Below are 14326 nucleotides of genomic sequence, written 5' to 3'. Positions count from 1 at the left end.
TGCTGAATAAAACTTGAATTAAAGCCTGCCCCTTTCTCCCGACTTGAAATATGTTTTAATTTTGCTTGATTCTCGGTTTTTTCGAAAAAAAACTTGTATGAGACCTCTTTTTCCCTTTTCCATTTCCCGACTGCTGAAAGGGGGTACCAAAACCTCTGAAAATATTAAATTTGTACTCAAATACCTTCTCATGCCAAATTTGGTTCCATTTGCTTGGTTGTTCTTAAGTTATGTATGTATGTATGTATGTATGAAAACCCACCAGTGGCTGATAGGTCTTTCGACCCGAGGCAGTACGGGAAGTCTCGATCGCACATTCAAAAATTGTTCATGCTTAACTCATCAACAATAATTGCAGCACAACCAAGGGGTCCGTTACCACTGGCTTGGGACAGGTTTGACTCATCTTACTCCCTTCAAACTGTTCGAAACAAATAAAGAATCCTGAGAAGGTACCTAAGTAACCTACTCATGATTCCAAATTTGCCGAGATACTCCGGCTGGCTTGAACCCACAATCCATTGTATATCAGTTGTCCGATCGTTTGATGTCCTGTCCAATCCCCCCACTAAACCCCATAATAGAGTTAAGCTATTTAAATATATAATCAACTAGCTGACCCGGTAAACTTCGTTTTATCTTCTTATGTAATCGTAATAAATGTTTGATTTCATCTACACGTCCTTAACTTCATCGTGCTCGCGAATCGATTCTTATGGAAATCGTAACAAATAAAGTTGAATTTGTATTGGGACCACCTTCCATAAAAGTTGAGATTCTTGAAACTATTATACAAACAATCTTTGACCCAAAAAACCCTCGGATACCAAATTTCACTTCATTCCGACCGACCATTCATACGCGATGTTGTTACAAAGAAAACGCCTCCATTTTTATGTATAAGAAGATGTGAAGAGATAATTTTGTATGGGGACCCCCCTTTCATAAAAAGTGAGATTCTTGAAACTATTATACAAACAATCTCTGACCCAAAAAACCCTGGGATACCAAATTTCACTTCATTCCGACCGACCATTCATACGTGATGTTGTTACAAAGAAAACGCCTCCATTTTTATATATAAGAAGATGTGAAGAGATAATTTTGTATGGGGACCCCCCTTTCATAAAAAGTGAGCTTCTTGAAACTATTATACAAACCATCTCTGACCCAAAAAACCCTCGGATACCAAATTTCACTTCATTCCGACCGACCTTTCATACGTGATGTTGTTACAAAGAAAACGCCTCCATTTTTATATATAAGAGTAACAAAAAATGCATATTTTTACTCATGTTTTACATCTTACCTTGTTACCATTCTCAAATCGCAATACGGAACCAAATACTCAAAAAATTGTTTATATATTTCCTCTTTAAAGGATTCAAAGTCTGTTCATTAAGATAAAAAAAAATATACCACAACTTGCATTTGAAATGTATAGATAACATTTGAATGATGGAAACAATTATCACCAATGCATACGCGAGAATATTTAAGGCATCGTAGTATTGTGGAAATTGCACCTATTAAGACTCTTGTGCAAATTATTTCCACGCAGAAATATTTTTGCACTGACGCACACATAGACAACCTGTGTCAGTTTTTCAAATCAGCCGTTGCTCGCTTCTGATTTTCGAATCACATTTCCATAATAAACGGCATAATCCTTATTGTTTTGGCGAAAATTATTATTGTTGTTGAAATGCGAACCAAGGAGTTTAATAACAAGAATTCTAGCGTAACATTTCAAAAGGGCGAAACTAGCAGATTGCTCGAAACGAGAAAAACGCGTTTGAAAATTCGGAACACCTATTCAAATCCTATTTAAAAAATCGACAACTTTTTGTTCAACAACATTAAAAAATGTGCATTATATTCCCTTATTGTTCGATGGTTATTAAGAACTTTTACTTTTTTCGCTTAATTTCAGAGATTTTCGAGTTTCCCCCTTTTATGGTTTTTGATTCCAGTTACGCTTGCAAGTTTCGCCCAATTGATCGGCCGTTTTTGTTTTGGTTTTGAAGTTTCGCCCATTCGTCCTACACGCAAAAACTAATTAGACCGTTTTGTCACACACGGTCAACTCAGTTACGCCTATTGACCCTACACGAATAGAAAAATTCACTCCATTTTGAATAGGCGTAACTTCACGTTCCAACGAAAATGCATCAACAGGAAGTTTCCCCCAATTGATTTTTTTCAATTTTTTGAAAGTTTTAAGTAATTTTAAAATGAAACCGCGTTTAATAGGTAAAGTGCAACCGCGTGCATCCGGAATGACCGTTAACTCGATTTGTTTACATTTGGCAGTTTCGCCCTTTTTAAATGTTACGCTAGAATTGACCGATCAACAAATGAAAAGAAACGAACAGAAAACAGAATGCATTCTGTACATTCGGGTACAAGAATGTAAGTGGAACAAATAAATCATGCATTTCGGACGTTTTTCAAATTACTGAAAAATTAGCCAAAAACTTATGGATTCACTGACAATTTTTACTGACACACCAGTCGCAATTGTTTTTAATTCAATTTTATCCAAAGATGTAAAGAATATCGATATGTGTCATTGTCTATGCATAGGTCTGTGATCAGATTTTAGTGCGTGCAAATTATTTGCACGGGGGTCTAAATAGATGCAATCTGCGCAGTTTGTTAAAGACGCCAACGGTGCATATGAAAGTTGATTTTTGGTAGAAATAATTTGAAGTAACTGAACTCTGATGTTGGTCCTTTTTTCATATAGTCCCGTTTCAACTTTTAGCACATGATAGTTTATATAAAGAATGTGATGGTGTTAGTGAGTGCGGAATTGTTATCTGTCAAATCAGATTCTCTCAATAGTCTAAAAATTCATGCAATTGACAATAATCTTCACGTTGAAAATCTGTAAGCGAATGATTTCAAAAATATCAACATTCAACATATAAAATTCAAGCAAAATAAGAATTTTCAAATTAAAATTTAATAAGTTTGTCAGTTATTATTATTATTTATTTGATTTGTCAATAATGATAACTAGGATTTGAACAAGGAACAAGGAATCCATGCTAAATATCTACTCAAAGCAATTAATGTGCATCCTAAAACTTTTTGAATATATCGATTTCCCTTTGTAAGAATGAACCAAAAAGTAAAGGATACTTAGCTTTGGCTTTCTTCATTTTTCCAATTTTGACTAAGAGGACTGTGCAGACTCGTCCGCAGTCTGGAATGGACATTTGTGGGCCGCTGGGCCACACCCGGCCTTGGGAACAACACTACACCTCACTAGGCTTGCTCACTCGCACCAAGACGTTCCGGGAAGAACAGCATCGGTATTCAAGGGCCTAACAGGTTGATCCAGCTTCGCAATAAGTGAAAACTGCCCTGTATAACTGTTCCTCCAATTATTGAAAAACATGAAAACACATATTTTTCCATCAACGATTTTAACACACGCGGAAAAAAAATTATACGTCCGATTCTGTCAACGCCTACTTCAGCTCTCTGCATTATAGATGGCGCACGTGTTGTCCAAAAATTAAAGTAAACAAATTTCTGTACTCGACGCTATCTCAGAATCCCCTTGACAGAACATCACAAAAGTTTGCGTATGTATATGTATATATTCAAAAGTTTTCACAAAACAAAGTGTTGCATTTTTTTTCGAATACACTCCTCATATGGGCTTTTTCCCCTCCAATGAAATTTAAACAAAAAATCAGAAGCAAATTTTTGAAGATTAAATGTAGTCAATTGTTATAAAATAATAAAAATAGCGAAAAATTTCAAAAAAAGTGACTAGTGATGGACTAGCTTGAAAAAAGGTGACAAAATAACTTATAAGTAACCGACTTTTTGCTCTGAATCGCTAATTATATGGTTGAACACTCAGAATTCGGTTCATTCGTCTATCAGGAATCAATCAGTGAAGCACATTTGTTCAGCATTAAATGACCACCTAAGAACAACACGAGAACGATGACAGTTTGTCAAGTTTTGATTTATTTTCTGGACGTGTACTGAAGTAGGATTTGGTGTCATTTTTTAATTTATTTTACCCCATGAGTCTGAAAAGCTTCACTTTGGTACGAAACCCATCCATGATCTTCTACAAAAATTTTAAGTAACATTTACATGAGTGAATTTGGACTTTCAGGTTTGTATGGGAAAACTAAACCATTCGTGCCGAAAAAACAACATCATTTTTGTTTGTTCGGTGGAACAGAGCATGCTAATTGTTTTCGTGTCAATTTACAGATTCTCAGAAGGAAACCTTTCGCTGAACAACCCTGTGGAAGGCCGTAGCTTCGTATCTTATTAGGCAAAAAGTTGTTAGCTGTTTAACAGGGGTATGTCTTTTGGCATTGCAAAAGAAAAAAAATCAATTGACATCACTGCTGGAGTATTGCAGAGGTATTGCATGATTACATTGTTCTTAAGTTATGCCAACAAAATTGTATTGGGGCCCCTTCCTCCTAAATATTTTATTTGTATTATTAAAAACGAACACGCGCAAAAAATATTTTAAGGGAACCCCTCCTCCTTTCCAATCTACTCATTGAATGCAGGGAAGGGTACCAAATCACTTTCATTAAATCATAAAATGTTGTGTTCTCAGCATGATTAAAATATTGTTCGCGTTGAAGTTTCTTTGTTTTGCTGCCAGACGTGCTGAGAACAGTAGCGTTCATTACCAGGGGCCTCAATTGAGCCTTTTGGTGTGGGGGAGTGTGGTGGGCCGCTTCAAAAAACAAAAATATTCATAAAGCATTTCGGTAGTGAATTTTGAATAAGGCGAATGCGCCAAATGTAAACAAATTGAGTTATCAGCTAGGTGATAAAGTACGCTTGGAAACCAACATTTTGAGTGTACAACGTTAACTGAAGGATTTTTGATTTTCTAGAAATAAAGAAAACCAATTTTTTTTGCTGGGAGCTTATGGAGCTGTCAAACTTTGGTCACGTTTTTCTTGAAACAGTGATGTTGGCTCATCCGCCGTATGCGAAATTCGATACCGATTTCTTATACCCAAATACCTTCCATGCCAAATTGTGTTCCATTTGATTGATTAGTTCTCGAGTCATGTAAAAATGTATGGAAACACCGCTCCCCTTCTTTCCCTGGCTGTTAGAATTAGGTTATTAGAATTATGACTTTGTCAGTAAGTAGGCGAGGAAAGCGCGGCGAGGTTCAGTGAGTTTGTTTGTAAACATCACTAAATTTATTTGAACTGATGGCTTTGTTGGTGAACAAACTCCACGAAGTCCACCGTTGCAAAACCAAAATGGCTGAATCGGGAATTCGAGATATCGATACAACTCCTATATATACACACCTTGCATGGTTGGTAATATTCAGTCTATTCTGACCTGCATGTAGAAGTCAATGTCAACAAAAGAATATCAAACTTGTCAAGAAATTGACAACCATGGGGGAACTCTGAACTGAGATGCCTCCAAATCCAGCTAAGAAAGGTTCCTAAATGTTACAATCGAAATACACAGCTCTAAAGTTTATACAGGTCATCTGCGGAACCTGCAACGCGAGTTTAAAAATTTGAATGACTTGCTCCAGCGACAATAAGTTTAGCACCTGCAAGAAAATCTGAAAAATGATCCATCGTTTTGGACACATTTCGACAACAGAAAACACCCATTCCACGATTCTGTGAACAAGATATTTATGAGCAGTTGTCCACAGTAGACGCAACGACAGGATCAAAATCAGAGTCAGGACTCCTAGTTCCTGACTTCTGTGATTTTTAAACATTGCGCTGCATCTTTGGCTGCCCCGATTTGTTGCATCCCAAACCGTTCTCTCTCTCGTATATCAAAACCTTATTTCTTATTTTTAAGAACGTTTTGACAGTCCGAATTAAAAAAAAAAGAAATATAATGTTAATATACATACGTACACCTTTAATCATAAATATTCCATCATTCAGTTTTTAACTCATTTGGTTGAAATTGAAATTGAATTTTAGCGATGCAACCAAAATCAGAGATAAATTACCATTAGCTAGCAAATTTTTGGCATAACTATTAAGCACCTCTACGTCTTTTCAATTTCGATTTTAACACTTAATGTTAGTATAAGTCACATTTGTTCCCCAAAACAAACTACTTCCATTGCTGATCCAGAATTTGTCCATGTTCTCCTATATTTATTATTCTGTCAGATCATTTAGTAGCCGGATCTCGTTGTCTTCAAAACAAATCCCCAAGGATTCGTCGACTTTTGCAGTTGAAGTTTGTCTTGTCCGGTTGTGGCGGTTGGATACTCTCCGTAGTCTGCAGCAAGAGTCCAAAACATCATCTCGTCACCAAATGCAATTATTCGATTGCACTCGACTCGACTAGAGAAGTTTACTTTTTCACAAGCGCACAAACAGGCTAACTTTCTTCCAAGTTTTTTTTGTGCTCCCTTTTTCGATTTTCAAACATTTCTTCGTATAGTTTGTTCTTTCGGTGTTGGTCCGCCTTCAGGGATTCACTCAGAGATCATCAGCTTTCTTTCCTTACAGATTTAAGATTTCTCTTGCCACTGACCCTTTTTTCCTGTTCTCCCAGCTCCAAAAAGTGGTAAGTTGTGAAAAATGCTTTTAAACCCCGTTGATAAATACTGAGCACAGTGGAGTACGATTGGATTCGAAAACGAAAAAGAGAAAATTCCATCGAGATGACTCCCAAAGGATGATAGTTTTCTTAGCCTTCTCTCTTCATCCTCTGCTACTAGTCTTTATTTTTCTTAATACACTTCCCTTTCGTTTTGGTAAAGCTGATGGAAAATGTCCCCGGATCCCACAAGTGCATTCCTTGGCGCGTTTCGGCAAAGTGGAACCTGGTTTGTTCCGAAGATCAACTCCTACTACAAGACTCGTTTGTCGTCCCTTGGAATGTTGGCCATTTCCTTTTTAATTTTGTTCAATTTCGTTTGGCGATGTTTTCGAGAATTCTTCTGCTTGGAGTCAATTTCCAACTTCTTTCTGAGACTGGGATTTCGATTCGAATTCGGATCCACTCTATAGACTGTCATTAGCAGTTGAAATTTTGGCCATGGGACTCTTCACGTTACTTGCCTTGAGCGAATCGTTAAAGTCAAAATATCTAGAAAAAATTAAACGTTGATAAAATGCTCCTCATTCCAATTTAAGGAAAGCTTCATAATTTAATTATCTTGCTTCAAAGCTACCTTAGCAAAGGCAATCAAAACTGCACGAAAAACTTTTTTTCTCACCTCGAAAACAATTTTCCATAACAGGATGCTCGGCATAACCGAGCCTTGGCTCTTCCTTGATGATACCGAAAAAAAATAATGTGAACAAATTCTAACGCCATACAAACCTGACAAACTGGAAGCGCTTAATTCCTTTACAAATTTGTTTCATCCGGTTCGGGCTCCCCGGCAGCAGCCACCCAAAAACTTGTGGCCACCATCATCCCCCCTTACTTGGTGCTGCGATCCGCACGAGCCATATTTTGTGACACGTGAAAGGTGGATGAAGAGAATGTCGCAAATTTTCGCATTTTGCACGTGGCAAAAATGTCGAGCCAGCGCGGGTGCCACAATGTTAAATCGAGCGACAATTCGGGATGGCTGGCGAGGGGAAGGGAAGGCAACAACTTCTTAATAAAATGTTCTGGTACTTTAAGTACCTGGTTAATTTATGCGTTTTACGTTTGGGCAGAGGTTCGAGCAAGGGTGAAGCTACTCGGTACGGAAAGGGTGTAAAGCATTTCTTTGATTAAATTAATTAAAAAAAATTGAATCATACAACAAAAACAACAACATTTCATCCTGCAATGCAATAAGTGTTGATAAAATTCAATGACAAGCTTTTTTCCTGAGTAAAACTTTTTAAGTGAGAATTCTAAATACTTGCTCTTGAAAAATTTTCTGTTTGGTAATGTTTTCAATAAGTACAGTTTCTTTTCTTTTGCATAAAAATTAATGAAATGAATATGAATGGTTTTGTTGAAAACCATTCGAAACTTTTCTTTGGGACATGAATAACGGCTTTTATTTAATTTAATTTTAACTTCCATAAATGGGATCAAGGCGTTGTTTAGAAATCATGTGTATTTATCTGGATGAGAGTGTCCTACCCGGAATTTCCCGATCGGAAATTCCCGCGAATGAGAAAAAAATCGCTAATTCCCGAATCCCAGGAAACGCTAAAAAATCCCGGGAATTCCCAAATCCAATTAAAAGTGCTAAATTACTTAACTTTTACACGATCAAAATTTGAAAAATGGATCAGATTGAGAAAGGAACATGATAGTTCTACCTTGATTTATAGCTTTCAATTAAAAAAAATTAAAAAAAAAACTGATAATTGTATGATTTGAATTTGATTAAAAAGTTTTTTCGTTCGAAAGCTTAGTGTAAAAGTGTAAATGACAAAGAATCTATAAAACCGAACAATTTCAATAAAAGATCGCTACGAAAAAAATCTGAATGCTCCATTTTGCAACACTCTTCAGCTGGACAGCTGCAAAATCATCTGCCAAAAAATCTAAAGTTTGAAACGTTTTCTGGAAATTTACGAGGTTTGATGAGTAACCTGAAGTCTAGCTGACCAACTTTTATCTTTTATTCATCCGATTCCCGGGAACGCTAAAATGACCGGGATACTCAAATCTGGACTACTGTAATAACTTACTTCTGTACTTCTGTAATCAACTACTGTAATCAACTACTGTAATCTATCAGTTGACGTTGTACGCAAGTATACTTTAAAATTGTTAATGGTGTGAAAACATGATAATTTAAGGCTATTTCAATCCATTTCGCCATGAAAGCAAATTATTTACAGCTACTCAATGTTCTCTAAAGCTGATGTAAAATATGATAAAGGGTGTTCGGATAAAGAAGTGGTCAACATATGTTTTTTGAGAAATTTTATTTAGAAAAATTGTCCATGTGTTGAAAACATTTACCCACAAAATGTGGAGCAAATTGTTTTCGATTAATTTCTAATGAAGTTGTTGATCACAAAATGCCCAAATGTTTGGGAGACAATGCTTACGATAATACAGTTGTTTTTCGATTTAATCACTGTTCGATTATTGATATTGATTCACGTCGATTTGATCACGCTGTATTAGTAATCATTCAGAAATCATTTCCAAGTCCTTAATTTTCGATCAAAACCGAAGATCGTCTTTGTTGATGATATTTTTTTTATGGTTTATGTTATGGTATAGAGGTATTCAATAATATGGAAATGCCATTGAACTGCTTACTTTAGCTGTAAAGTGTTTAAATCGTCATTTAGTTTTTAAAAACACTTGTAATATTCGACAGAAGTATTTAACGTCACGCTAATGCTAGTGTTGTTATTTGTGCTTGGTTAGCCGCTCTAAAAAAGTTAAAAAGCAATTTTATTTGCGAATCATATAAAGATGTGGGTGAAGTGTCTCTGATTTCTTTGTTAAATTTTTTTAATTTGAAAAAGTGGCGTGCGCTATCCTGATTGAACTGCCTTTAGTATTGTCTGAATGGATAATTTTGGAAGATCAAAATTAAATTCTGCTAGCTTTGCCTTAAAATATGTAAAAAGACAAAAATTTCAGTTTTTGTACATTTGAAAAACAATGGGTTAGCTGCCCATAAAGCAAATTTCGAGAAACACACTTTAAAAGTCTCAGTTGATCAAATTTCAAACTATTTTTTCGTAAAGGTAAACTTTTTAGTTTATCAAAGGTGTGAAGATTAAAATATTGAAATAGGAAATCTTCAGAAGAAAATTTGTCGATGCATTTTTCTTTGAACTCTTTTTTACTGTAAATTTTTTATAAAAACTAAATAATTCACTTTAATTAGTTGTAGACTATCAAATTGATATTCTACATGGTTTTACTTTAAGAAAAAATCTTAATATTGCTATTGAGGAAAAAATTTTTAATTAAAATCGAACTTTTATGTTTAGTAATCTTTGACAATTACATCTAATGATCAAAATTAATTGATACAAAACGTTTCAACTACTGAAAACAATATAAATTATTGATTAAAGACATTAAAAATCCTTTTTTTCCACTTAAATTTTTAGTTTCGCCAAATTCACGGTTTCGCCTAATTCACTGTAAAATTCTGTTGACCGTGATAAAATCGAAAAACTACTGTATAAAGGGTGATACGGTCAAAATTTCGTCAAGGGAAAACGCGTGTAAATTGGTGAAATCGTTTATTTAAAAAATCAAATTTAATTCCTTTTTCATGTTTAATTAGTATAAAATTCAGGAAAAAATATTCAGTGAGGCTTCCGCTATTCCAAATCCGAATTGCCGGGCCTTACGCTTAACCCCTGCCATCAGATACAGCCACCTTGTCCGACTTCTTCGCCGCAGAAAACCAGTTTGCCTTGAGCTGCTGCTCGTCCTTAGCAGTGTTTTTGGTCTTCTTTAGGTTCCGCTTGACAATCGTCCAGTATTTCTCAATTGGGCGGAGTTCTGGCGTGTTGGGAGGGTTCTTGTCCTTGGGAACCACCTGCACGTTGTTTGCGGCGTACCACTCCATGGCCTTTTTACCGTAATGGCAAGATGCCAAATCCGGCCAAAACATTACGGAAGCTACTTGTAGTCGGCTTTGACGTAGGTTTCGTCGTCCATTACCACGCAGTCAAACTTCGTCAGCATCGTCGTGTACAGCCTCCGGGATCGCACTTTGGCCGTCGTATTTTGTTTATCATCGCGATTTGGAGTCACTACCTTCTTGTAAGTCGATAGTCCGGCTCGTGTTTTGGCTCGATGCACGGTTGTAGACGATACACCCAGCTTATTTGCGGTATCTCGGAGAGAGAGGTTAGGGTTTCGCTTGAAACTACCGGCAACTCTCTTTGTAGTCTCAGCGGCTTCCGGTTCTCGATTTCTTCCCGATCCAGACTTCCTGGCTGTCGACAAACGTTCCCCAAACACTTTAATTACATTTGTAACGGTTGATTTGGCAACTTTTAGCGATTTTGCCAGCTTTGCGTGCGAGTAGCTCGGATTTTCGCGATGCGCGAGCAAAATTTTGATACGCTGCTCTTCTTCCTTGGACGGCATTTTGACAACTGAAGAGTGAATTCCAAAATCAAAATAGGAGCAACATTCTACACACACACACACACACACACACACACACACACACACACACACTCCTTCAAAATGAGGGGTGTTCAGATTTTTTAAATGCAAAATTGAAAGGAATACCAGAAATACTTGAATCGATATACACCACTTAATGGGAAAACGGGAGACACGAATTGCGCTACCTGGCGACAGAAATGGAAGTATTTTACTGTGAGTTTTTTCGAAGCCTTGGTCAGAGATGCCAGGTGTCCTGATTTTTCAATTTACAATCGCAAAAAGTGTGGCGTAGCATATCGAAAAGGCGGAAGAGAAATGAGTACTTTTTGAATAAATATTAAGTTATAAACAGAGCAAAATTCTTAAATTCTCAATACGTCATCTTAATTCTTAAACATCGTGATTGTAAAATAACTATCGGAGTTTTGGAATAAAAATGAAAAGGGAATGTTATTAGACTCAAAAACGTTAAGGTCAAGCTTTTGTAATAAATGACTAATATATTATGACTTCACAAATAACTAAAAATACATTGAGTTACGTCATTCACGATAAAATCTGCCAGCAAAAATTTTTAGACTTTTGATTTGAGAATCAAATGAGTAAACAAACAAACCACATATTCTTAATCAAACATTTGCGCCTTTTAATTTCTTTAAATCGAATTCCATAAAATTTATTTTATCTCCGGCTTCATTTCGAGTTTTTAACAACGATCCGTTACCAACAATAAATATGTCATACAAAACGGGAAATTAAAACTAACGGAAGCTTAAAATTTAAAAAAAAAATAGCTTAGAGACGAAAATTAGATATAGAAAAAATAATGCAAAAGGAAAATTCAAAAATGATTAATTATTTATTATTCCTAGTTAAAACAGTACCTTCCATAATTGTATTTAAATTGGAAGCAGGCGCACTGTCACTTCGACCTAAAAATACGATTTCCATTTAATTTTGGACAAATGTTTCCATAGGATAATCATATTTTACAATCTATAACCAGTAAAAATTTATGGAAGTTCAAAGCCGAAGTGACAGTGCGCCTGCTTCAAATTTCTATACAATTATGAACGGTACTGTATGTAAATAGTTTTTTATGTTTTTGGATTACCATTTATTTTGTTATAGTAGAAATCTGAGGAATAATAAAAATATAGGGGAGAATGAGGATACTTGATCCCTGGGGATACTTGATTCCCTAGCTATATCTCCAAACTGAAATGTCGTACAAAGATCAAATGTTCTAGAAAAATGTGCCAAATGGAACAAAACAGCAATAGTTGAAGCTCAAAATTTTTTAACAAAATAAGTTTTTGGGTTATTGAACTTTGTTTGAAAAATTTCACAAAATGTGACTTGAAGATCTTTTTTCATCATTTTGAAATGTTCCTAACATGGTACTATTATATCAAAAATATTTATTCCAATACATCAATCTTTCAAGTGTAAAATGAACTTCAAAATACACTATTTTCAAAGCGATTGAAAACTCCCAACTTTTTTCAGGAAAAGTTTTCTAAAATGTTGATTTTGGGTACAATTGATCCCTAATATTTGGGTTCAAATGATCCCGGTATATTCTTCTTCTCAGTGGATCGTGGTCATTGCTGATTACGAGATTACTGATATTTATCGAATAGCTAATATTCATCCATCCATTGTCTGAAGAAAAGGGCTAAAATAATTGATTTTCTCTTTTTTATAAAAAATTGCGCCCGTAAGTATGCAATGTCCTAAGGGTTGAGAATAAGCTATGAAATTTATTTTTCTGACAATTATAGATTGCGAAATGAGAACAAACATGGCCAAAATAGTCAATTAACATTCTATCTTGGCGTTTTGTTTGATTTTTTTTCCATGGATTAGGGCTTCCTGAATAAAGGATCAAGTATCCCCTAACTTAAAAAATATTGCAATTTTTTTACTCCCACGAAAATGCTTCTAGTTCATCTACGGGTTCAAGTATCGTTCTAATTTTAGGAGCATAGAAACTTGAAGTTACACGCTGTCAGAAAATGTAAAAAAAGCGAGTTGCTATTTTTTTCCAAAAAGATATGGTGAAAATAAGAAAAGGGGATCAAGTATCCCCACTCTCCCCTATATATCAATTCAAAATCAACACACATGCCATTCGGAACCTGAGGTGAATTTTTTTTAAATATTGTCACATTTCAAGACGGGAACAGATTTTGTCCTTCTTGCTAATAACAAATTACATGATGTTTAATGTGCACTCAATTTTCGTGTTAATTTAAAGTAAATATGCTGAAATTTTGTTATCTTCCCGATAATGATTTCTGTGAAACATTTGTCTCTATTAAAAAAAAAATTGTGCCCTTTCAAAATGTTAATCTAGAGCTGCTCAAAATGTTGATCAGGGATTAAAGCCCTACAGTAAAAGTGCGGCAGACTGAATTTCTCACCGACTCGGCAGCACTGAAAAAGCTTCTGTAATCCTTCAACACTGCCAATAACGAAAACATTCGCATGACTTCTTGTTGATGTGCAACTGTGTCGCAGATTGTGAAGTTGATTTTCGTTTTGTGAATATTATTTAATTTGTTCTTCGTTGTGTCAATTGTTAAAATAAAAATTAAGTGCTTCTTTTCGTTTTGCTCCAATGAATTTTCTCTGCATTCTTGATTAATTTCAATTAAAAAATTGAAAGTCACAGTCACACAGATTGCAATACTTGCCACGAATTTGAAATGGTAAAAATGGTTATGCTCGATTGGAACGACTTTTGACAGTTCATTTGGAACTCCGCGGTGACAGTCTGCCGCACTTTTATTTTAGGGCTTTATCAGGGATGCCATCCGAACATATTTTCATCTCTTTTTTGTTAAGTTAAAAAAAACTAAATAACGCTCATTTGAGAAATGAATTCAAAATTTGCACCACCATCCTACACTTCTTTCATGTTATTCGGAAACTTAAAGATATGATACAAGTCTCTTAGGCATAAATCCAAGTTCATTATCAGAGGACATGGATATAAATTTTTAGCCTTTTTTTTTTTTTTTGAGCACTGGCACTTCTGAAACGATTTGTGAGCTTTGATTTTTTTAAACATTTAAAAAGAGATTTTTGTCATGTCATGATCTAACAAACTTCATTGTTTGATAATGATAAACCAATTTGTTTGAAAATTTTTCAAATACTTATAACAAACATCTAGCATGAGATTATAACAATACCAACTTTTTAATACGAATCGTCGAAAAACCTATTTTTTGCCGAATTGAAAAACGAAACCCGTCAA

This window comes from Uranotaenia lowii, chromosome 3, assembly GCF_029784155.1.
Source record: "Uranotaenia lowii strain MFRU-FL chromosome 3, ASM2978415v1, whole genome shotgun sequence".
Lineage (NCBI taxonomy): Eukaryota > Metazoa > Arthropoda > Insecta > Diptera > Culicidae > Uranotaenia > Uranotaenia lowii.
The sequence above is the reverse complement of the archived record's forward strand: the minus strand, read 5'-3'. Positions refer to the sequence as shown.